The following is a 26,604-nucleotide window of genomic DNA, read 5'->3' as shown; positions in this document are numbered from 1 at the left end:
ATATATTTATCCAAGCTGGAAGACAGGAAGATGTGGCAATTAAAATGGTGAGACATTAAAATAATGAGCTTGCCTGATTGCTTTTAGGATGCCTACAGAGATAGCAACTCTGATTTGCTCACATGGAAAAGATTTAAGAGCTAGGATGTGAAGGCTGGAGGGAAGAATGAGCCAATGCTGACCCCAAATCCCAGGTGAAGGAAAGCTGAAGTGCTGTTTCAGGAATGTATTTTGTGTGTATCAGATGAACTTGCCCTCAGTTTGAAGTTCAAATCTATAAAGGAGGAGTCTGGACACTTAATCATACTCTAATGTTCTTAACAATCTAGTTTCGATTAAAAATGCGCTGCCTTGGAGCACAAAGTGAAATGTTGTAGATTGATATAGACAGATGAGGCTCTTTCTATATCCAGAGAGCAATAAGATAACCACTACCTTCATTTAAAAATTAATTGTCCTTTTATACTTACAGTTCCTTCAGCAGAAAATCAATACTTTATTTCAGTAACTCTCTCTTCCTATGAGTGTGATTCTCCTATCTACCTGTAGCACATGGGCAGGATTGATCTTTTTTTTTAATCCACTCCTTGTTGGATTTTTAACATCTATTTTAATTTTGTTATTTGGTTTTCAGTGTGCATGGTTTGTTCTTTTGCTTACTTTAAATGCCAACTTCACACCTTTACACTTTGTTTATGCAAACTCGTTCATTCAATCTATCCCACTCAGTTACGGCTAAGTGATAAATAGTCCTTCCTCAATAAACTTGCTTTTAGCCAGTCATAAATTACTCAGTCCGTACACCCTCTGAAAACTAAAGGCATCATTTGCAGTTGGCCAAAAAGTCAAAAACAAATAAGCACATAAATCAATCCAAAGAAAGTGTTAAAAATTGCCGTTGCACAAATGTTTCCTTCTGGCATGGCCCCATGGTAAGAATAACATTAATCATCATTGAGAAAAAGATGCAACACGCACGCAGAATAACTGTGAGCTGCTTATAACTCTATATCAAATAATCATTTCTCACTTGAGGAGCGTGTGCTGTTACTTGCAAGCCAAAGAGGAAAATGAAGGGTCGTGCTTGTGAGCTGTTGAGCTGAATGATGGGCAGTTGGCCTCTGGAGAAAAAAAGCCTCACCAGTCTTCCAAAGTTCAAACTGCATGGATAATCCTTGGTTAAACTTTACTGAAGTGAGATCCTGAGGACATCTAGGAAGCTTTTTAAGAGAGACTGGAAATTGTAGTTCAGAGATAAGAGTGGGGTAGAAAGGGTGAATTGTTGAATGCTGAGCATGCTGGTGGGAAGTGCTAGGACGTGAGCAACATACACCAGCTGAAGAAGGCAGATAAGCCAGGGCTGAGGTGCTGATGTCTTTTTCTGTCAGCTGCTGTATGCTGGAGAAGTGGATCCCCAGTTTAAAGGGTTTTGCTGCATCTCGCTGGTATTGCCTTTGGCTGGCTCTGAGTGGTGTGTGAGCCACATTGATCCTTTGAGAGATGATGCAAAGCAATGCATATGATATGTGAGGTTTAGATGGACTTGGAAAGCAGTGTCTGTCTGCACCAAGACCATCCTTCATCCCACATGTGCTTTGATAAGGAGACTGAAGCTGCTTTTCCCATCACCCAGTGGTACGATGCGCAGCACATGAATCCCCGCTAATCGCAGTAAGCGGCAAAGAGAGGAGTCTCAAAGAAAGAAATGGGTTTGGCCTTTAAGCCAAAGCTTGTAAGGTCTGAGTAGATATTATGTGAGCACAGTTTAATGGACTATGCACTGTTCAAACCCCACGCTGTTTAAATCCTGTGGACAGAGACAAACACGCCTGTTGTTCTTGTCAGTTATTTTATAGATTAAGCTGGCTGCTACCCAGGAGAACCATAAGCAAAGCTCTGTGGAAATTTTTCACTGCAGCAAAGCTGACAAGGAGGAAAAAAAAAGTGTATGACAATATTTTTACAGAAACAAAAGGTGCACTTCAAGGTAGAATAGGAACTCCTTTTCACGTGACTGTCTCCTTGTGGTGATGTCCAGCATTCTCTAACTTGCAGGATATTTCTCAGACACATCTTTTGACCTTTCATCTTGAAAAGCTATGTATGCCTGCCCTGGGTTGAGGCAGCATCGATGTTTTGGCGTGAGGAAAAGTCTTGTGAATGACAGTACTCATAACCCAAAGAGATGATGTCTGTATTAAAAGTGCATGGATTAGTTTTCTCAGGTACTTCAGAAGTTTGAGGGGAGAAGGCTTAAATAAATGTAAGCAGTAACAGAGCTCAAAGTCCAGAGTTCTGTGTTTTGGTTGAAAATGAAACAAAAAGGTACAAGTTTCACACTGGGCTCCCACCAAAGTCACTGCCTGGGTCTTGATCCTTTCCAGAACTGCTTAGAACACAGGATAATAGAATCAGAGAATGCTTGCATTGGAAGGGACCTTGAAAGATCATTGCGTCCCAACTCCCTGCTGTGGGCTGGTTGCTCCTGTCAGATCAGGCTGCCCAGGTTCCCATCCAACCTGGCCTTGAGCACCTCCAGGTGACCTGAAGTGAGTGTGGATCAGGGATGTTATGGAGCTCTGTGCTGTGGGAGGCATCAGGAAGCTCCTTGCTGCTCAATCCCTCCAGCTGGAAGGCCAGACTTGTTGCAACATGCTGGCCAATTCTGGTTATAATTTGCCAACAGAAGAAGTAGAAGTATCATTACTAGTTGTTTCCCTCAAGAGCTTTTTTCCTGTTTCAGCTATTAGAACTGGGAGAATGAGTCCATTTCCAGAGATGCTGAGTGCCTGGAGCACCTTCTGGAATCAGTGTGAACAAACAGTCTGACATACAGAAAACCTTCCAGTTTTCAGACTCCCTTTTTGTACAGATCCATGCATGAATACTGCACAAAAGCTTTGTGATGAGGATCCAGCTGGCATCCAGATAAATTATATTTTCAGCTGTCTCCAGTGGGGACGGATTGCATTTTCCTTCAGAGAGGCCAGATGATTTCTATTACAAATGAACCAAAACCTTGAGGCAGGACATGCATTACATTTCCGTGACAGCACTGGCGGGAGTGATAAGAATTTAAGGGTAATTGAACTTTGGTCTCCAGGTACATAACAAATAGAGCAGTTTCCAAATGCTGCATGTCACTGAGCAAGGCTGGGCAGAAGGATGAATGGCCCTATTGCTGAGAAGAGCGAGGATCAGTCAGGGTCCTCAGCCTGTCCCAGCTGTTCATGGTCCTCTCTGTCTTTCATAGGACATGTGGGCTGTATCTCTACCAGTGAATCAAATGCACCCAAGGCTATTTTTTGGCACTGAGGATGGCTGGCAATGGGCAGCCCATGTAAATACCTTTAAACTTGCTGACCTCTGAGTCTGGTCACGATGTTATTGTGATTATACAGAGAAACAGCAAAGCAAACTTGTAAATTTCTAGTATCTTTCAGTTAATATGTTTGAGATGTGCCAGATGGATGGGAGTAAAATACAGTTTGTAATTAATCAAAGACAGAGAAATGAAAACTGATCTCTGAGAGTGGTAAAGCAATTAGTCATTTTCTGAATATGCTTTGGTGGCAGGAGGTGGGCAGAATACTGATTTAGTTCCCACCAGAACAGATGAACACTGAAGACTCTCTGAGCGGTGTGAAGCAACGCACTTGCTCTTACCCTCCTCTTCATCCCTGTTTCTGGGACATGCTCCATTAATCACCACCAAGTCTGCAGTCCTCAGGCACCCAAAGCAATGGCTTTGTCTGTAGCTTCGTGCTTGGAGTTGTTGGGGATGGTTGGTGCTATGTCACACCCTCCTTTCCTCTCATCCCTAACTGCAAACCAAGTGCAGCCCATGCCTTAAATTTTGTCCCGTGTTTCTGCTTTTTTTCTTCTTTTCTACCTTTCCCAGATTATGCTCTCTAAATATGCATGCAGCCATTCAATCAAATCAAGAAAGAGCCTCTCCTCAGCTGGTAACTCATTGACTATTCTGTAAAGCCTGTAGTCAGAGCTGCTCTTTAATTAAGATTGCACCAAAGGAGCTTTGATTCCTGCCATGTATTACAGCCCAATGTTGTTTTCTTTGTCACTTCAGCAGGTTATTGGAAATGTAGTCCTTGATTAAAATGATTGTGTGCAATTACATTCCATCTCCACATCTTCAGCTACATCAGTATCTTGTCAGTGGGTCATTGGGAATCAGACTGCCAGAACCTTTGTACATCTTCAATTTATAGGAGGCTGTTTTTCTGGCATGGCATCAGGCAGTCCTACACATCCAATAGCTTATTAATGCGTCATTAGCCACAAGGAACACTTTCAAGCAAATATAATGTACAGGGAGAAACAAGGGCTTGCCTGAACTGACTCAGCAGTTTGAAGGTCTTTTCCTCTTTGCAGGGATCGCACTGACTTCTGAAAAGTTCTGAAATACTGATTTTTCTGCTTCTAGACACCTTTGTTATTTCGGTTTCTGATGGACTGAAATCACCACAATTCAAAAGCAAATTGGTGGGCTAAGAAATAGAGTCACAGAATCATTAAGGTTGGAAAAGACCACTGTGATCACCTAATCCAACCGTTAATCCATGCCTGTGACTGCTCTAAACCACGTCCCTCGGTGCCACATCCCCACAGTTCATGAACACCTCCCAGGGCCAGTGACTCCACCACCTCCCTGGGCAGCCTGTGCCAGTGCATCACCACTCTTTTGGAGAAGACACTTCCTGATATCTGAACCTCCCCTGCTGCAACTTAAAGCTATTACTTCTTGTCCTGGTATTCTCTTTAAAATGATTAAAGTGAGCAAAAGGATTATCAGCTGCTTTGAAAAGACCTGAAAGATAGGGATCTTCAGTATGGGAAGGTGGCTGAGGAGGAATATGTTTGTGCTGTACCAAATCACAGATCTGGTGAGAGGGAAAATGGCTTAATAAAAAAAAAAATAGTTTCCCCAAGGCCCTGGTCTTTGCTTTTAGGTTAATTATCTCTTTTTATATATGTATGCAGCACAATAATGAGATTCCTCAAAAGCTTTTCATGCATGCAAGGAGACCTAGCTCACACAGCTCTGTCCTATGAATAACAAGGTGAGATGTGTCCCAGTGAGTTTCTGCCAGACCCATGGTTGGTATCTGCCTGTTTATTGTCAAAGGCTTCTTTCATATCTTTCATATCTGTGCTCCTGGAGCAAAAAACAATTTTTGCTAATTGCAAATGCAGGCTGTAGGGGCTAGTTGTCTTGCAAAACAGTTGATTTTTGGACAGAAATAAGTATGAATCTGACTGATAGATATTACATCCCCAAATAAGTATATCCTTTGTCTGAACCCCATCTTGCAAAGGAAAAACATCCTGCCAGTGATCTTCAAAATGATGCAGGGAACGAGTTATGGTGATGCCATTAGGATTAACTAAGTTTTCCTGCCTTATTTGGGGTACATCCACGCTAAGATCTGTGCTAGGGTAGGAGCTGACTGGACTGCAGTTACTCCTCATTTAAAAAACTAGCTTTTTTCTTAGGTGAACTTTCATATGTGTGCAAATACAGATCTGAAATTGTTTTTGGATGAGGTGCTCTTCCCTTCTCCTTGAATTGTTTTCCCTATTGAGGTCTCCTAGGTGATCCCAGTGCTGTTCATTATGGTAAGGACCGACTCCAAATCTCCCACAGGCTCAATATGCCACAACTGAGTCCGGGAGCATCTGGAAGGACAGTGCATGCAGCCCAAAACAGCACTGGCTTTCCAGTTGCTCAGCTGCAGTTCTGCCTGCTGATATTCCATCAGTGCCAGGTTCAGAAATGACTCTTATTCTAGTGTCAGCTTTCCTAAAGCAGGGCTTTGGCTCACTTCTAGGAAGTGAGCAAGGGCAACTGGTGCTCATCAGTTCTGCAGTATTTCTGCCATTAGCTGATTCACAGAAATAAAGAAGTTCACCATCTTTTCCCTTGTCACTGCACGTTAACGTGAAGAACGATCAGGTTGCGGTGTCTGGAGGAGAAATGACTTTAATAAAATCTGTGATTTTTTTAAATGTATTTTTGTTCCATATTGACGCAAAAATGTGACCTCTGCAAAGGCTGAAGAAGAATGGAGGAGAGAACAGGCGGAGCTCAGACTATCTGTGTAAGGTGTGGGTAGGTGTAATAAGACCTCTTTTAGTGTCTGTCTGTGTTCACAACTACAATTCAAATGTGTGCACCTTTGGCCCATGTATTTTCTGGCATGCACGTGTACAGGTTGGGATGCAAAGGTGTGATGCTTTTGAACGCTTCTGAAGATATATAAATATATAATCTCCTCTATTTTTCTAAATAAACCCACAGGCTAATACATTAAGCAAGAAACAAGGAAGCTCCTTCACTCATCAAAACTTCCAACACTGCATAACAGTCAACCCTGGGCTTTCTGTTTAAACCTCCTCTTCAAAGTGAGATTTAGTCAGTCATCTCTGTACTACCCAAACTGCACCTGCAGCTTTTAGAGAGTAGGAAGCAGACAGCAATGAGACTGCCATAAAATTCAGTTTTTGTATACACCAAGCCCCAGAGTAGGAAAGACATGCATAGGCTTGTTGCTGAAGAAAACAGTGTGGCAGGGAGGTTGGAGCCTGCTCACAAACACTCTGATGCATGCAGTGTTACCAAGGTCAGCAGCCCTGTACTGATATGCTGAGTAAATAATGGGACTCATATGTTAGAGCTGCCCAGGGCGTCTGTCCTGGGTTGTATGAATATTGTAACCACAGACCTTTCAAAAGCAGAGAGATGTACAGCACTGAGCTAGAAAATAGGACTTTATGGGCATGTTAAAATATGATCTGTGCATTGCGTTCCTCTTTGAATGAATTTTTCCTGGCAGAGAATAATGTTTTTCTTGCATTTACTTGATGGTGAGCACCCTTGAATTACATTAGTTCTGTCAACATTCGACTGGTAGTGGGTGGGTTGATTTCTAGATCTATTTCTTGGTAATAAAATGCTTCATAAAAACTGCACTGGCTTTAGGCGGACTGTGGGCAGGTAGAGACTTCTGATTGCTTCACTTTAACCTAGTGTTTTTGGGTTTACCAGTGCTTGACAAATATCATCCTTCTGGCGAGTATCCCTCCTGAGCAGGGAAGATAAGGGTAATTATTTTCTGAGAGATATGGCAGTGGTCAGGTATTGCTCGCATGGTCAGTGAGGTCTGGGGAGAGGGAGGTTCCAAGTGATATTCAGCCTGAGTAAAGCTTGTGTCTCCAAGATGTCTATCTGGAGTCAGTGGGCCATAAAGACTGACAGCTTGCACTTGGCATTCCCCATATTATGCAGTGATAGATACGACAGACACAATTTCCAAAGCCTCCATAAAACCCAAGGCAGCTCTGAGAGCTAACAGTTTCAGGAAACACTGCTGACCTTTGTCTTTGAGGAAAGCCATTCTGCCAGAAAGGGTGCTCTGACGGAACGCTGCATTCCCAAAACAAATTCCCCTTGGTATCACCTCCCATCATCTGCCAACTAAGAAAACTCTTTCCCTTCAGAAGGAAATCTGAGCAGAGGTTTGACTTTGCAAAAGAAGTGCCAGTAATTATCCGAGATCCAATATGGCCATTTCTATTGATATACAATTTTTAGTGGGAAGTGTTGACATATTACACCAGCAGCATGAAACCTTAAGGTAGGCAGCAAGTTTGACCACAAAGAATGGTGCTCAGACTGTCCCCTTGGCATCTGCTGGAAGTATAATTTATAGTGACAACTCTTCACTGTGGTTTCAAGTCCTTGTGGACTGTTTTGTCCCACCATAATGCCTCTCTAAACCTAGGACTAGCCTCCTGAATGCTACACAGTGTTTTTTTTTCTTGGTGACCTACTGAAGTGGATAGCAATTAAAGCATTTGCCAGGTTTCTTATACACTTAACCTTGAAACTCTATAAGCAATCTAATGGTGAAACGTTGCTGGTGTGTGAATATCTCTCTGTCAAGTGACAGTGTAAGTGCAGTGGTTAGGAACAAGTATAGGTCTGCTTGTAAGAACTCTGGGACATCCTTATTACCCACCTCTCTGCTATGTATATCAGCTGAACTATGCGGCAGGGACTTTGCTTAACTCCTTTCTGCTTAAGGTCTTCTGACAAAAGGAATTATGATAGCAAGCAACTTTCACTAGTGTCATTTAGCCAGCGTTGGTTTGCTGCGCTGTCCTGAATTTCAGATGTGCTTTCTTGGCTGTTGAAAGTGTGTGTGAGGATGTTTCAGTTGCTGACGCCAGGTGCATTTCACAGAATGCATTTCAAAGCATAGTAACTTGCTCCTCCTGTAAATTTACTTCTTCCAGTGAAAGTACGGTGGTTTGCTATTTATATATGTTTAGAAAAATTACCCCACAATGTGCTCCTTCACCCTTGTCACTCTCCCCCCATTCTGTTGGATAACTGACAGTTGCAAAGATTTCCCCTGCTATAGTAAGTGACTCTGAAAACTGGCTCTCTTTCCTTTGTGCCTTATTTTAACAGTTAATTTTTTAAGCTTGAGAAGCAAGATTGCTTTTCTAACCCTGCAGACCTTAGCATGGGTATGGGATCTGCGTTCTTTCCTACCTCATGAATCACCATCCCAAGAATGGTTCTGCACTGGCACTTGGAGCAGTCTGATAACCCAGGAGCCATCCCAGCTCCCACCACACACCCTGCCATTATATACGGCACTGCTGCATTGCTGCCGGATGCAAAAAGCCAACAGGATCTGCGTCAGTGAGCAGCTGGGAGTCTGAATGCAGATGAGATATAGACTTAATTCACTTGAGTATAAAGAGGTCATTATTTTCCTGTTTTAATTGCATTTTAAATGCATAATAAGTAGACTACAGTAACCATATGCTAATGGGTCTAACTATTCTTAATTGATTAAAATAGCTTCCAAAGACTGTTTCTATTCAGGATTTAGCACAGCACAATGGTATCAGGATGGATTTGCAGTTAACTGTGGCTTTCTTCTCTGGTCAGACTTCGGGGGGTCTGGTAGGAGGGGAGAAGGATAGATAGTTTTGGATGGACAGGTGGAAAAATGATTTATTCCAAGTCAATAACATGAAGAAGACCACATCCAACTTTATCATGGTAAACAGTGCATTGCATTACACAACCAGGTAGACAGGAATTGAGTTTTTCCTCTGTGGGTATTCAGACTTGGGACTCCATCTGTTCTGATGCAAGGTTGGCTTATATTTCATTTGTCAGATGTGGCCAAAAATAGAATTGAATATCTCAGGGTAAGATGAGACAGTAAAATCAAGATTATTATCTCTGCTTGTGTGTGGAAGATCCTAGGAAAGGCAGTTTTTGGTAGCCTCCTAGAATGAAAATATTATTTCTCCTACCCTTGTCTAGAATGAAGGTTTTTGTTCTCCAGCCAAAGAATGAGAAGTGTACTTCTGAAACGTCTTGAAGTTGGCTGCAGTACAGGTTGCTCAGTATTAATAAGCAGAAAAAAATAATAGCATCATTATCATAGCAATACCAGCTTGGTGTTTTATCCCACCTCCTTTAAGCAGACTAAATAATCCGTTGCTTTAATAAGTGGTTTTCCATGAAGTAGCATGGCAGCTGCCCCAGTTTACTGGCACTTATACAGACAACAGAATTCTGGCAAAATTTTAACATACATATTTGAAAGGCAGCAGCTCAAGGTTTTGTCTTTTAATGGCAGAACATTAAATCACACAACCCATCTACCTCCAGGCTCTCTGTCTGAGCCATGTCTTATGTTAACCTGTTGTCAAAATAAATTTGATTTGCAACTATAAGACAGTCAAGGTTAATATTTTAATTTTAGGTGTTTGCTCTGAACTATTTGAAATGAATTTTTCATGTAAAGGCTTAAGTACACACATAACTTAGATAATATGTACTTAGGGCAGCCCTGAGAAGTGAAGCAGTAAGACTGAGATACTTAATTGCATTTAGACTCTTAAATCCTAACTTCTCCTTGACTTTAATGGGAACAGAGGTGCTTAAGTAGCATTTAGGAACTAATCTGTTCCTTTGTTTTCGACTTTTAACCTAAATTCAGGTAATGCTTTCAGACTTAAATGCGTTTTCTAAGCATTTGCTTGTTTTGCTAGTTGACAACTAGACTACTCCGTACACTTCAGTCTTTGTGCTGGACACAGTAGTTCTCTTTCCAATCTCCACCTCCTGTTACTGAATGGCAAGGCAGAAAATTGAAGCATTGCTAATTACAAGAAGAAAGGAATCTTCCAACTTTAAAAATTAATGCATTTATCTGAAATTCTCCCTGGAATGCAACTTCTTTCCTCATATCTCAAGAAATAGTAACCACGTCTTCCCCGAAGGTCAGTGAGTATATATTAATTTAAATCCATGTGACAAAGGATGTCAGACTGTGCCAAAAAAAACCCCACAATTCATAAATCTATGCTGACCAGGCAAAATTGGAGGAAAAAAAGGCTGGAAATAACTTGCTTAGTAAAATAATACAAAGCCTTTGACATCATAAGCATTTCAGAATTGCACCTAAACAGCTGGTAAAATGGAAGGTTGTCATCCTGAGTATTACGCGGAGGGAAGGTCAGAGTAAATAATTAAGCAAGTATGCAGCAAGCCTGACATAGCATTCATTAGAAACTCAGATCAATGGGAATTTGTCTTGCAGTACAAAAACATTACTGCTCATAAAACCATTAAAGAACTCTGGACTTCGACCAAGTAGACAGAAATCTATTTTGGAAGGCTTTTCTTCTTAATACAGGACGTTTCCTAACTCTTCCTTTAAATAACATTTCATTTACGAACACTGGACTTTCCCATTTTGTAACTGAAGCGAAAATCCTATCCCATACTTAGCGGGATACTAAGCCTCACATAGCCATTTATGTAGCATTTGCCCCAAAGTACAGCGGGTTCTTCATTGTCTGATCTTATTTCATGCCTATGAAAGCAAGATCTTATATATCAAAAGGAGAACTCTTTGTAATAAGCCTCTGACCAGAGTCAAAACAAATAGATTCATGTTCCATTTAAAGTGTCTAACTGCAGTGATATTAAATGACAAAAGCAGCCTTAGCTCTTAGGATCTGCTGAAATTCATGAATGGCAGATCTGTCATGGCCAGGACTTGGAAGACAGCATGTGCAGATCCCTGGGAATCATCCTCTAAAAACCTAGAGTTCCAAATTCATATTTGGGAGATAAATAGTACAGAAAAACAATAACAATGGGTTTGCATATTCATCACTATCCTTATTCTGTATATCTGTGAGATATTGCTTCAAGTATCGATCTCAATGTCTATATAACCTCTGAACTCTTTTCAGGAACGGTCCCCATCATTGCCATGCTGTTTAAAGAATATAGCGTCCTACTGTTATTGTTTCTTGCATTGCATCCTGCTTTTAAATCAGTTAAGGATCTTTCTCTTTTTATTTAAAAGGTTGCAATACAGGTTGGATGGTTCAAGCACTCCTCTTTTAAGGAGAGAAACTATTTAGATTTCATTTAAATTTGCTTATACTCAAAACTTTGCAGGACAATTTTTAGTTATGTTTGGCCAAATACTGCACTTGGTGACCATAAAAGAATCTGGGAGTATTTCACTGGAAGCATTAAACATTAACTGGGAATAAAACTTGGTGGTTCTACATGGCTTCCAGGGCTGATGTGGTTCATTTCACCTCCCACCATGCTATGTTTTGGTTCCCTATGCATTCTGATTCAGTAGCTCATTTCATATGACTTTGATTTTATGCTAGAATAAAACTATGGTAATAGAATTACACAAACTTTGTAACTTTAAGGAATTATTTGGGACATGGTGAACTATGCATAATTCTGTTCTCATTTATCCTGGTAAACAGCAAAGTCCATAAATCATCTTCCATCTAGTTCGACGTATGGTGGCAGCCAGGAAAATGCTATGCAGAGCTTTCCGTCTTGCAAATGTAGGCTGGGACCACGCTGTCAGTTAATATAGCAATGCTAAGGCTTGCTTCCAGGCAGCAAGCACAGAAAGCCACAAGAGTAAGTTCTCTTGATTACTCTTTCCTTTTATGTTCTTTTTGTGTGTGTGTATACAAAAATAAACAGACAAACCCACAAAGCAATGTGAACGCATACTAGAGTATCCATCTATGGATCACCCTTTACTTTAGAAAGGTCCTTTTCCACATCTTTCATCATCTGAGCTTGATAAATTTTATTAATCTTATGTTAAAATATGGGAAAACCGATCTCTGTAGGACTAAAATCTTTCCCTTTCAAAAGAAAAGCTTCTCTTTAGGAGCTCAACTCTGACCGAAGTGATTTTCCGTTCTGTCTGAAAACGTATATGAAGCATCTAAAATAATGTATTCTGGTTTTGTAAGGATTTGTGGTTGCTTTGCACAAATCCTGCCCTGAGGGACGTGGTTAGTGGGCATGGTGAGGATGGGTTGGGGGTTGGACTAGATGACCTCTGTGGTCTTTTCCAGTCTTAATGATTTTATGAAATGTTGACAAGCTGAGAGGTAGCTGGCAAATGGGGGCCTCGATGCGCTTGAGCTCTGTAGGCTCTGGTTTTGCCTGAAATTTTCAGCAATGGCCTTGAATTTCTTGCCTTACGCTCACCAGATAGTGAGCCCTCCAAAGTTTCAACCACCAATTATAATGTTTAGCTGTTAATATGGCAAATGGGGTGAGAAATGTATTGTATAGCTGCGATGTGAATGCCATTCAGAAATGCTGATGCATATTAATGCACTTTGATGTCATTTAATGAATAATAGATGTTTTTGTTATTGCTGTGTCACTCGAGCAAGGAAAACAACATCAGCCTGTATGGAAATTTGTTGGGAAATGCTATTTGGCAAACAGAAATCAACTATATATAAATATTTCCCTGTGTTACAGGGATAGAAGAGGGAAGGGGAGCTGGCAGCTTTTTTGGCCAGAGAGAGGGGCACTCTGGTTCCACACTGGTTGCACTGGGGCCACAGGTAGGCCAGCCCCAAGCATGTCCCCCACAGGGTGCCTGTCACCACGGCCTCCGTCTAGCCAAGCACTCTCACCCAGGCCCCAAAGCCTGGAAAGACATGATGGAGCCCAAATTCCCCAAGGTGCCCACTCTGTCAGTGGGTGGGTGGCTTGATGGTGGCCACAGGCTGCTTGGGCCTTCAAGGCAAAGCCCCATGTCTCCATGAGGAGACATTGCTACGGAAATGAAATCGTGGTTTAAAACATCCTTGCTTTTTTTTTTTTTCATTTGGAAGCCATTTCTTCTTCCTTCCTTTTAGTAACCTGGTGAAAAGTGCTTTTATTCTTTCACATATTCCTTTTCTAAACAGCAACCAGCAAGGATTTATGAACTGGTGATTCTCACAGCACTCTCAGAGTCGTCGTAGTTGTTATTCTGCATAGGCACATGCAGCATACTTGAGAATAATTGGAAGAAAAGAGCCCCAGATAATATTTTCTGTCCTATGCTCATGCTAGCCTTACATTTTTAAAATAGTGGTTTCTCAGAAAGTTACTGAGATCTAAAAACTAAACAAATGTATTTGTAGAATTATCTGTTATTTTGAAGACGTGGTGATTATTCATTCAAACATGGGCTAGCATTCTCACTTACTAAATTTGTTTTAACAAGAACTTTACTGGTTATTTACTACCTCTGTTCTCATTGAATGACACATTATTCAAGTGCAAATTTATATTAGCCAGTGTTATATGGAAAAGAGAAAACACTAATACAACCACAAAGAAACTATACAAACAGAAATCAGAAAGTTTTGACCAGAAACTCTGGGCAGAAAGACAGTTCTTTCTTTATATTCAGTTTTTCAAATAATGGGGGGAAACTCATGAAGATAATACAAAGAGGTCAAGTGGAAAAAAGAAGCAATAGTTATCTAATGTGTCACGTGAGAAAAGCCAAAAAAACCCAAATACCTACTATCCTCATTTTCTTCTGACATAAGATTGTGGTTAGAGATTCTACTGATTTTTATTTCATGATAACACAAATATGGGAAAGAATGTACAGATCCTAGAATTATGATTAAAAGAGGCTAATTGTTATTTCATTTATCCTAGTGACTACTGGATAGTGTCTGGTTTTCCTCACTTCTACATGTTTCGTCTCATAATTTTATTCACTGTTTTAAAATTCTCTTTGATTTTGCTTTCAAGGCAGGAATATGCTTAATAGCAGCAGTGACACGGCACTGCGCTCAGGAGAACTGGGACAGCAATCTGAAGCAACTGCTCCTGTTCTCTGATCTCTCTTATGGAGACGTTTTGCAAAAATCCATTATTTTCAAGAGAAGTACATCAATAATGGAGGAAAACAAAATTTTAGAATACAAAGATGTTGCTTGCCAATATCAAGTAAGGTGGGAGGTAAATAATGGATCATGTGTAGGAAAGATTGAAAATGAGTCTAATCACTCAAAACGTTTTGAAGGAACAGGTATTCTTATTTTTCCCATGGTGTTATTAGTCTATTATGGCTTAAGCTGCTCTAAAAGTGCTGACTTTCTCAGTGCAGTAGATCTTCCAGATATTTCAGAAAAGTGCAGTTGGGAAGTTGCATAATAAAATTAAAGTCTGCTTACAATTACAACATCTGCTGCTGTTCAAAAATCCTATTCTCTCAGCAAACCTAGCGAATTTAATAGAGCTGTGGGATAAATTTTTCCTATTCAAACTTCTTCAATTTTCCAGACATTTGATGAGTGAGATGCTATGCTGGATCTCATGACGATTAGGAGAAAAAGATAGGGAATTGCGAGAGCAGAGTAGCTGTAGTTGGCATTTTTAGAAGAATTTGTTCCAATATAGGCTCTTCCTCTCTGAAAAACACAGGTTGTGCAGGTGGTGCTGCCCTATCTGCTGAATGAGGCATTGCCTCATGGAATGGGGGCAGTTTTGCTCTGCTAGAATGAGGTTCAGTGTACTGATGGGATAGGAAGTTTTTGATTGTGTGGAAATTTTCAATACAAGATCTATCTGCACAGCAAATTGTGATAAGACAAGGGTCTTAAACTAAAAGAGGAGAGATTCAAACTACGTGTTGAGAGGAAATTCCATATGCAGAGAGTGGTGAGGCCCTGGCACAGGCTGCCCAGGGAAGCTGTGGGGCACGCATCCCTGGAAGTGTTCAAAGCCAGGTTGCATGGGGCCCAAGGTTTTGTGATACCATGTGCCTTGCATTCAAGAATATATTTTCTGTTGATGCGGAGACATTTTGAGGAATCTTTCGTACCCCAAAACAAGGTCACTTGGCCCATCTCAAATCTCTGCCTTGGTACTTCACTAACCGGGACGTGCTTAAACTCCCAACACCCTCCAGTCATGCAGTTATGCATGCAGCTCATGTGCTCACCACTGTAAAATATCAAGGATCTCTTCAGAACAAACCTGGTTGTTGTGTCAACTGTTTTGCATATCAGGAATTCAGTATAAACAGGCATAACTTGCAGGGGAGCAGAGAAAGAAGGCATAGTAAGAAATAGTTTTTGTTTTGTTTTGTTTTTTTTTTAAAAAGGAGTAAAAGTAGTAGGCAAGCTGGTACAGATTGCCACTGTTGATTTTCTTGATTGTGGGGTGACTTGTGGGGTTGCATTCTGCTCAGTGTACTGATGGCTAGATTAAATTGGGACCTCTCAACTGAGCCCTAGGTTTTAATGTAGGAGCATAAGGAGATTTACAGGAATGAATTGTCAGGAGAAAAGCAAAAGACATCCATTCTGATCCCTACACAAATACAGAAATGAGACTTTGTTTTATACAGAGTATCCTATTCTTACCAAATCCAATAGATAAAATTCTGCTGAGAGTGCCAGTGTTATTTCCTTCTCTGCTATTAATTTTAAAAAGTGCTGTAGGCATTCATGTTTTGCAGATGCTTGCTTAAGCTGTAAATACATGTCCACAAGTAAATAAGAAATTGTTTAAGGTTGAAGTAACATCTTTTTTGCTGTGAGATGGAAAATCACTTGGAAAATTCTCTTGTGCTGTATCCAAAATATCAGCAAAGCATTTGTGTGCTTCATTGTCCCAAGGCAATGTTCTGAGCATGATGCCAACTACTGTTGATTTCAATTTCCCAAAAATTACTTTAAATTTTTAGCTTGAATAACCTGAAGCAGGCATAATTATTCCTTTTCTCAACATTCCCATGCTAATTCTCTGACAATAGTTCATATAAAAGATTTCTCTTCAGTTGGTGAGTTGGAGGGAGTGCAGAAAAGCACAGGTTAGAGAAAAGTGATAAGGTTTTTTTGCATGCATATATATTCTGATGGTCTCTAACACTCATCTGCCCACACAAAGACTATGGCCTAATCTAGACACTGCTGTTCAAGCTATCCACCTGCAAAGTGAGCAGTGTTAGAGATTTAGAAGATCTGGGATTACCCCTTTGTAAAATGTTGATAACATATGCACAAGCCTTGCCAAATCTCTCTCTGTACCCTGCTTAGAAAGCATTGACTCCACTAAAGCTCTTTTTAGATGCCAAATTCATTTCTTTGAATTGTGCTAGAGTCAGCTTCCAAATGGATTCTACAGCAGTTTCCTATAGCGCCTGCTTCCAGTTGGCCAAGGCTCTGAAGTGCACTAGAAAGACTTGTGTTTCCTGGAGATTAAAAGTTTCGAAGGTAAACTCTTCATTCACCTGAATAAGTAGGTGGCAAAGCTGTGCTGGAGCTGTTTCTAGCAAAGTTTGTGTTGATATATTTCAGCTATTACTATCACATAACATGGCAGTAACAGCAGATATGGTAGGGAATGTTTTGTAGGCTAAAACTTGTAATCTGGTAGGGTTACATTTTCATGACAGTAGGCAACAGAGCTGACGTATCTTTAGAAGTTACCTCCCGTGTTTGCTTTTTTGACAGTCTTTCAAATTTAGTTTTGAACTATAACTTCTGTGAATTTTAACTAAGGAAAATTCAATGAGGGTTTCTCTTACCAAGCTGCCCAGTGGCATCACTTCAGCATATTTAAATGCATGGGACAGGATTGCTATGATAGCAATGGTGATCCTATTGTAAATAAATTGCAAGGCTGGTCCTATTTGGAAGCAATACATAGGCTGATCAACTGTTGCATATAGCAAGTCCAGATACTTGAAACACAGGAAAATAGCACAGATGTTTTAAAACTTGTGTTTTTCCTTAGTCTGACTGTAAACAGCATGCAAATGCTGGGGAGGAGCAGCTGAGGGAAGAGTTGAGCCAGGCATTTTATATGGAAAAGAAGAGTGATACAGTGGTTTAACCCTATGCAGCAGTCCAAACATTTACGAGGCCACACACCAAACTGTGAATCAGAAAATGGGATTAAGTGAACCATATTTTGCCAGCTTTGTTTAACCCAGATCTGTTCCCTAACCGGGTGAACTGACCATTCTGTGCAGATAAAGAAAAGTACACATTGCGGGGTGGACTCTGGAGTAGAAGTGACTGCTGCCTAAACACTAAACTGTCCATGAAACCACAAGTCTTTCCCTTGAGGCTGGGGAATGACAGAGGAGCGTATTGTTTAAAGGAATGAAAACTCTATATATAAATAGCAGCAGGGAGAGGAAAAAGTGATCCTTGCCAAAGAGGGAAGAGAATGAGGGGGAATAGATCTGAGGAAAATTGACTGTGCTATCTGCATTGGTGATCTCTCAGTCAGGTGCAAAGAACAGGAGTTGGCAGGAAGACCTGTGTCTGAAGTGAAGTCTTTATCCTCCACCGTGCTTCTGGGGGCTTTTAAACCAAATGTGGCGTTCAAGTGATTCCAGGGGATCTTTAAGCAAGGGCAGCAATTTGCTCTCCTCCATCAACTAGGAGATGTGGCAGGACAGAGGGAAGAATGTGTTCTGTGCTTGGTGCATTTACACTCTAGCACTCGCCAGAGTAGAAAGTACAGAGAATCTATTGACTTAGATTGCACCTCTTAGTCCAACCTCTGTTGCACATAATCTGTAAAAATAAAGATTTTGTGTGGGTTGTGGGTTTCGGTGGTTCTCGAGTCCTCCTTAGTGGTACTTTTAATGGGCAGCTGGTAGAAACTCCAAAGATGAACCTTAAGTTTTACATTTGTGTGTGTGTACACATACACAATTGTATATAAAATTCCCCTTTTGTATGTTACTGATATTTAAGCTTTTGCTGTTACGGACAGTGACAGTTTCTGTAGTTTCCCAGCAGCTAGACAGTAACCCTTTAAAATCAGAGTAACCTTTTAAAATCAGTCACAGCATCGGGGGATGGTTTTAGAAAGAAATACTAATTTCAGCCATTCTATGACTGCTTGCTGAACAAGTCTTGTCAGATAAGCTCGAAATGAAGTAAAAATATACCCTTTTCCCTGAGCTGCTTGATGAAATGGTCAGTTGCTTGCATTAAGAGAGATGGGTATATCCACCTGGGACCCACGGAGGTGACCTGTTGCTTTTTTCCCTCACAGATTAAAGGTAGCAGATGCTTTTGTGCTAAACACTGCTTGAAGAAACTTCGTGGAGGATATGCTGCTTTTATTTCCTTTCCAAATCTTGATTTACTGTTTTTGTTTGTATTCATTTCATTCAGAGATACTTGTTATTTCTTACTGCAATCTTGGCTTTACGAAGACTATAAGAAGTAAATGCTAAAAAGGAAAAAAAGAAAAGGACATGCCCATTTTCTGGTTTGTTTCAGCTACATTTGGAGATCTGAGGGTGGTGCATAAAGGGCAGCTTAAACCAAATCACAGGCTGGGGAGCACTCATATGAAATACTACTGAGGCACAGTGTTTCTTCATGACAAAAGTCATTTTATCTGCTTCAGTTCCATGTGTGACCAGATATTTTTTGTGGTTGCGTTTTCATTCCTCTTTTAAAATATTATTTCCCTTGCTCACCATAGTTTAAATCAAACCACTATTAGAAAAGAACAGGGTGACACATAACTTCCTTCATTGCCTGTAACAGCTCTGTTATAAATCTTTAATGTATCTGCAAGGACTTAAGCAAATAAAGGCACTGATGAGCGGCTGCCTATTTGCAAAAGAGAGGATTGCTCACAAAGGTGAGTGATTGCAAGGTCAGGTTTATTTGTGTTCCTTTTTATCTTTTGCTCCACAACAGGATAAGTTTTGCAAATGCAAGTAGTTGTTGATTACCAAAAACTTTCTCAATCTGCCTTTAATGGAAGTCTGCCATGTTCTGATCCAAAGTCACTGGGAGTCTCCTCATTGCTCTCTGCTGATTTGGGATCACAACCCAAAGCAGAAGAATGCTGGGGAAAGACTCCTTTACTGGAGCGATTTGGGGTTAGATTTTTTTTTCTACTTGCTTGAATGTGAGAACCAACCTGTTCCAATTCTCAAGGCAACTCTTAAAAAGATCATTACTGAGATGTGGCACGGTGATAAAAATGATATGAAGTGGCGTCAGTTGTTTTCTGAACGGGAGAATCTGCTTCTTTGCAGAAAATCCCCATGGCAAACACAAAGATGAGAACCATAAGCGTTGTAATGGCGTAACAGAGTCTGAGTGGGGAGAGAATATAACGTTAGTCGTCTTTCATGTGATGACCCGGCACAGCCCATGAGAAGGGAATGGAGAGACATTTTGGAATGCTTTTGCAACTAAACAAGCGTGGCAGCGGTGTGCATTACTTGAATTGTTTCTTTCTTGCTGCCCTTTGCCTACAACTCACAAAATGCAGTGGTGATACAGCGAACTCAGGAGCAGAAAATGATCCAGAAAACAGTATTTTCTGGTGGTTTGCGGATGCAGACAGTAGAATACTCTCCATTTTCTTTCCTAGGAAGCATTTCCACTGGCTGCAAGACACAAAGATGGGGATGTAAAATGCTAAGACTAAAAAAGACATAAAACAATGTTTTGTGAATTTGTGCTGCTAAGTATAGGGGCCACCTATAACACCTATAACTCCTAAATAGCAGATTTTCATATGGGGGGATGCATTTGAAGTTTTGCGATCTTGTGTGAGAATCTCGTATGCTCATAGATGAATACTTTGAAGTACGAATCCTATAGTATTCCAGAAAATGAGGGACAAAAAGAATGCAGTGTTTATTTTTTGAGTTCAGCCTTTTCGTTTTGGATTATCTGAGTTTCATGACTTTGAATAGTTATGATTTGTCGTTATTTGAGCCTCTAGTAATGGGAGATACTTTCCTGACAAGTTGCCAGCTTGGAGTGACCTCCCTTTCCAGCTTTGTACCAGTTCTTTCTGAACCTCTCTGGAAACCTCACAGTAAATGGGCCACTTGGTAAATGTGTATAAGCTCACCCTTGTTCTAACTTCATGGCACCTCTCCTTTATAGACCCTTCTTTGCACTGTCGTGCGTAATTGATATGCCACATTGATATGACATATTATTTTCCCTGATTTCCCCCATAAAAAAAGAAGCACAAGGTTCACAAAATGACTTGGGCAGACCCACTGACAACATGATCTATTTTTATAGTGGGGGTAAGGGAATCAGTATGGCAAGACTCTGTGTGACAAATACTTAGTGCCTCCAAGGAAGGTAGAAAAAATGATATAATAATATATCTATTAGCTGTCCTCCTCTTAGCTGGATCATGCTCAGACTGAGGAGTGATTTTTAAACTAAGCTGGTGAAAATCCAAACTAATTCTGCAACGTATGGTGTGGTATGGTCATTTGGTAAGAAGTCGTACATAGGCTGGTGATGCTGACAAAGACAATAGGGGCTTGAATATCAGTACAGGAAAACAATTACTTCTGACCAGTTTATAATATAAATTAAAGGTGTGATGCAGCAAATTCTCCTGTAATCAACAAATCAATCAGAAAGAGAAAGAAGGAAAGGCTTTTCCACCAGATAGTTTATATTTCCTTGAGCATGCGGTTCTATATTGCCATAAGCCCTGACTGAAGTCAAAAGCATAGCATTAAGAGAAAACCTGTGATTTATGATCAAAGAACATAAATTCTTGTTCTGTTTCTAGTGGAGGAAATGTGAGCATCTGTGTTTTCTGCAGCCTTCTGTCTTGTTTCCTCGTCTTTCCCCCTGAACAAAGTCCTGATTGACACACTGGGGATATGAAGTTCCTCCTGTCTTGGAATCTTTCCCTCGCTGAGTGCTATGAGTATTTGTGAAGAGGACCCCGGAGGCTTAGTCTCGCCAGAGCTAGGTGAAACAGATTTGAAATGTAGTGTTAAAGTAATGTTCAGAAAGTGTACGTGTTTGTGAAGCTGCTGTTGAAGCAAACACTCGTTAAGTTCGCATGCTCTTTCCCTTCTATTTATGTTCAAAAGAGATTAAAAGAACATTAAAAATTCCGTGAGCCAAGTCCTAGAGACTCAGAACCAAGCATATAGCACTTGGAGCTTCCTGCAGATGTTTCTGTGAAAATCAGATGTCTGTTTTGCAGTCTGCCGCTGATCACTGAGCTTATTAGTATATGTACTTTTACGGCCTTATTTTAAAGTTCATTGCATTGAACTATCCACCAAAAAGCCATCTGTCAGAATTCTTTTCTAAAGCTTCAGAGAAAGAGGAATCGTGGGCCAGTTCTGTATCTTCTGAAGGTCAAACTGCCTTGTAAGGGAACTTTGCAAAATGTTGAGCACAATCTTTCAACTTCTGGATGTATTTTAGGTGTATATCTCTACTTTCTGAACAGCCCTTGGAAGAAGCAAGTATGTTATATTTGAGCTGTTGTTTTAAACAGGGGCAGGCAGCAGTATTTAGGAAGTGCTCGATCTTCGTCCTTTAATCCTCCTTGAGCACTATTGCACTGCTGCTTTAGGAACAGAGCTTCCTGGGACTTGTGTGGGTGTGGAAAATGAAGATAGTCACCCTGGCAAAGAAGGTATTCTGAATCGTAACTATTACAGAGTATTAAACAATTGCCTTTGGTAACAAGTGTTAGCAAGTACCGTTTAGCACGTTCATTTTGTTGTTGAAAATAGATTATCTAAGCATATATGTGAAAATCCCAATTAAATTCAATCTCGATGCTCACAGCAGATAAGTTTAACAAAGATTCTAAGTCATCTGCTTTCATACGTATGAATAAAATAATTAGTATGCAGCATATCTAAGTAGTTAGACACCATCAGAAAGTCTACCCTTGAACAACAGAAAGGAAAGAAAGTGCCCTTTCTTCTACAGTCTGAACAAAAGGCATTGGCAAATTTTGGATGTCACAAGCTCTAAGTTATTTTTCTGTATAAATATGACAGCTCTACTAAGCATGGTAGAAAAATTCTCTGCTCTTTTTCAAATGCAGTTAAGCTTATCCCTTTGAGAACGTGCTGAATGTTGTATTTTTTTAAACTTAATGTTGTCTGCAATTGGTTCCTGTTGCAACTATGAGACACATTTTCACTGTGCTTTGAAATTAGGGAGAATGTTTATCCACATACGGTGTGTGTATATATATATATATGTATATATATTTGGGAGGTTCAGGTTGGATATTAGGAAGAATTTCCTTTTGGAAAGAGTAATGAGGCACTGGAACAGGCTGCCCAGGGAAGTGGTGGACTCACCATACCCAGAAGTGTTTAAGGAAAGGGTAGATGTAGTACTCAGGGACATGGTTTAGTGGGCACTCTTGGTGGTAGGTGGGCGATTGGACTAGATGACCTTAGAGGTCTCTTTCAACTTTAATGATTCTATGATTCTCTAATGCAGCTTTGTACTGGAAGTTTTGTGTCTTGTGCTCAAATGTCAAGATGGTGCAGTCAGATTTAGTACTGTGAAGAACTGGCAATGTCTCTACAAGAGAAATAAGTGGTAGCAAGACAGCGATATGAATTAAAGTAGTCTAAATGTTAATTAAATTGGGTTGCAACCGATTACTGGCAGCGCAAGTTAAAATGACTGAACTTTCCTTTATGTGCTTCTCTATAAGATTGCAATGCAATAAAGGGAACTTGACTTATGAGGCAAGGCTCTTGCCAGGGCAATTTGAAAGGCAGGATGAAGTGAAAACATTTGTTTACCAATACACTTATTCTAGACTGTTGAGAAATTAGCTTTTGTAGTTAATGTTTTCCATTTAAATTTTGACATGAACAATAATATCTGGGAAATAATTCTAAGTTCCAGTTCAGGAGTCACATTTTGATTAGAGATTCAGAATTGCATGAAGGCTGAAGGATAGGTTTAATCTTTCTTTTCCTCTTGTGATTCTCATTATGATCCAGCATCTTTCCAACATTATTTGCCTTTCCTTTGCTCCCAATTTATATCTTTTTTTCTGGGAGAAAATCATTTGAAAATGATGACATGTTCAATTACCACGATTAATTTACCTGAGTATGTCTGATGATAATGTCATCAAAACTGTGTGTTTTGCATACATCCTGTTTACAGGTAAAATCTTTGCAATTTGCTCATGATAGAGAGTCAATGCTAGGTTTACAAATCACATTCAGAATTATCTTATAATAAATTCTCATATCTTCCAAATTCATTACTGGCTTTCCTAGGTATCTAGATGAAGAAAGCAGAGATAGATGACACATACACTGATTGTAAACCTGCTGCTGGAAAAAGAGCACAGATTGTGGGCTCAGGTCCGTAAACCAGAGGAGCTCTCACACCCACCAAGTGCTTGTGAACAGAAAGGAACCAGGAGAAGCCGAGACAAGAGAGAAAGGAAAGAGGCGACCAGATCAGATTCAGACACGATTCACCTGCCTTGTAGATCTGTCCGTCTTCAAAGTTGTACAATGGAGTGAAGAGTATTTGTTCATTACCTTAATGACTGCACCCAATAGCACCATACGCCACGAGGGTTCTCTTAGGCAGAAAGGAGGAAATTATCTTGACAGTGTTATCAGGGGAAATAACCATTATCAGCATTTGTCTCCTTCCGTCAAGGAGCAAAGACTTTAAGACATAATTGTTGCATATGAGCAGAAAGATGTGATAACACAGAGCTGTAATTGCAGGGTATTTCACAGTGCCTTTAGCTGTGCCGTGGACTTAAACACTGCACATCTACAGCAGCATTCCTGCAAATACTATCAGCAGAAACTGAGCTTTAGCTGACTTATTTGAGAGAAGTATCCCCTTTAATCAAGTGATGCTCCAAATTTTGCACAAAACTAAAATGACACAGATGTACCAATGAGGAAAATTTTTCTTCAGAATGTAAAAACTTCCTATGTATTTCCCAATAGTTTACAATAACAAGCTGCCGCTTTTAAAGAAAAATTGAGTTGTGAAATTAGAGACTGCGTTCTTTAATGCCTTTTACAAGAGGCTGATGGCTATTTAACAAAGATATTTGACTAAGCAGTAAGAAAAGAATACCTAACTTTTGGGATCTGTGTGCACTGCTGTCTAAAATAAAATCAGTATGTATTACCTTAAGGAGGTAAACATGCCTGAAGTCAAAAATGGCAGTAATTCTCCAAACAGCAGTTAGTCTAAAGCTGGACTCTCATAAGTCACGGGGAAAGCTGTATCAAGAAACCAGAGGAATGGAGCTTAATAATTGTCCCTAAATTGACAGATTGAAAGCTGCACAAATTTGATTTAAAGTCTGTTCAGAGCTTCTTCCAAAGGCTGCAATTATTTCCCAAACCCCTATTTTGCAGACGCTTTCAAACTATGCAAAAACCCCATGTACAAACCAAACTTTAAATCGTGCCTCCTCTTTGCTATACATTGCAAACAGAAAGCAGTGCTACTGCAGGTACAGAGCCAGGGCACTGGAATCTGAGGAAAGCCACAGCTCTGCTATGATAAAAGTACTGCTTATAAACATTTATCTACAAAAAAACATCTGCAGCTTCCGACCACACAAACTAGAAATGGGCTGTCCCTGAGGAAGTGAAATAAAAGTATTATTCTTCCTCAAGGCACTCGCTCACACAGTTGCAATCCAGTTTTTCATTATCCGGTGGCACAGTCCCTGCAAATCCAGCGTTATATACAGACCGTAGTTTGCACCCAAGCAAAGAATCATGCTCTGTAGTGATAAAGAGCACACAAAGGTAGGCTGACATTAAGTTATTTAGCAACATCCCTGTTTAAACACAGTCAGACATGAGCACAGAGAAAAGGCACAAACCTAGCAGCACTAGTTCAGCACAGGACCGTTCAGCAAGCACTCCTCTGCAATACCATGCACACAATGCAAAATTATTCACTTAGTGTCACTGCTATCGGCTCCGTTCCTTTGCTTGATTTAGAAACAACAAAAAAAATCCTGCAGCTCCTGACACCGGTCCCAGGTTGGAGGTTGTCTCTCTGGCAGCAAAAGCTGCAGGGCTTCAGCTTCTGAATAACCTCAGGAACCAGTGCCTGCTGCAATATCAGAGTCACTTACTGCATTGCTTTTCAGCGGAGCGAAAGTGGCTGCTCTTCTCGGCCGCACATGGCTCTGCCAGCCGGAGGGGCTCTCTGCTCAGCACAATTCAGCTCCAAAGTCTCTGCGTGCAGAGGTAATTGCCTTTGCTCCGCGCTGGGGTTTTCTGGCTGCAGTGACTGCTCACCCTATCCATTGCCTCTGGTGGATGCTAAGTAAGCAATCCCCTGGGTCTTCATAAGGAAGGGATGAAGAGTCACAGCTCTCGAGAGCAGATAAGGTGTTCTGCTGAAAGCCACTGCTTCCATGGCATTTTAAAGGCAAAGGGGCTGGGGATGCCTTCCTCTCACGCTGTCGTTGTTTACAGTGCAAGTTGTTGTATTCCGTAACTCGCAGCTGAATTTGCAGCCGAACGCTGTTTTTATGTTTCAGAGAGATTTGAGGTGATGTTACAAATCCGTTTTTAAAGGTTGAGGAATGAACTCCTTCAACCAAACTTAATCTTCTATTTTTTCAGAACTACGAGGAAAGGGGAGGGAGGCTCCCAGCTTGGGAATGGAGCATTCCAGCCCCGCTTACAGAAGGGGTACAGCCAAAAAAGTAGCACCCCAAAGCTTCATGAATTTACATGCTGGACTTAGCACAACTCCAGAACCCTGTATCACCCTTGTCAGCTGTCTATAGGATGTCTGTCAGTGGGGGCTTGTTCTACAGCATGCAGATGTGATAGAAAGAACGAACAGTAATAATAGAGGCAGAAAGAAGAAGAGCCGCAGTACGACATTTCTCATTCGAGATCCTACAGTGATATATTTGCCATTGGGAAAGCTGTGGGGGGAACTGTACTCGCGTCCCTGCAACAGCTCAGGTGAGGTGTGGGTGAGCTTTCTCCACCTGGGTGCCCCAGTATGTAACACAGACGTCATTAATTAACATGTCCTAAAATGAGATGTCGTGTAAGGTGTTCATTCGATCATCCCCCTAAGACTCCCGGGCAGAGCAGATTTTCTGAGCCACTGCCAGAAGTTAAACCTCATGAGAACAGCAACAGCTCCGCATGGAGGGAGGAGGCTCCTACTCTGCTAGTAAGGGCCTTGAGAATTCCCAGAGGTTGATTATCCATTCAAATGGCAGTGTGAAATCCCAGCCACCATAAAAGTGAACCTAATGAACTTTGTAGGAATAACGATTGGACTCTAGAAAAAGGTCAGGGAAGGACAGGTATGTGGAAAGTGCAAGTCACATTTTTTCCTTCGGGAAATATTTTATCATCCGGACTTCAGCTTTTTTTTTCTGAAATTACTGTGTTTGTTAGTGCAGCTTTCTGT

The 26,604-nt window shown here is 40.7% G+C and overlaps 1 long non-coding RNA gene across 1 annotated transcript in view; it reads right to left on the bottom strand.

The window, feature by feature from the left end:
- Nucleotides 1-25,524, bottom strand: part of LOC110404045 — a 34,221-nt gene extending 8,697 nt beyond the window's left edge. The window contains exon 1 of the long non-coding RNA XR_002442036.1: nucleotides 25,298-25,524. This is a non-coding gene — a long non-coding RNA (uncharacterized LOC110404045). The remainder of the gene's footprint in view (nucleotides 1-25,297) is intronic.

The sequence above is a fragment of the Numida meleagris genome, chromosome 9 (genome assembly GCF_002078875.1).
Source record: "Numida meleagris isolate 19003 breed g44 Domestic line chromosome 9, NumMel1.0, whole genome shotgun sequence".
NCBI lineage: Eukaryota > Metazoa > Chordata > Aves > Galliformes > Numididae > Numida > Numida meleagris.
Note: the sequence above shows the minus strand (reverse complement) of the source record. Positions and strands in the feature narration are given on the sequence as shown.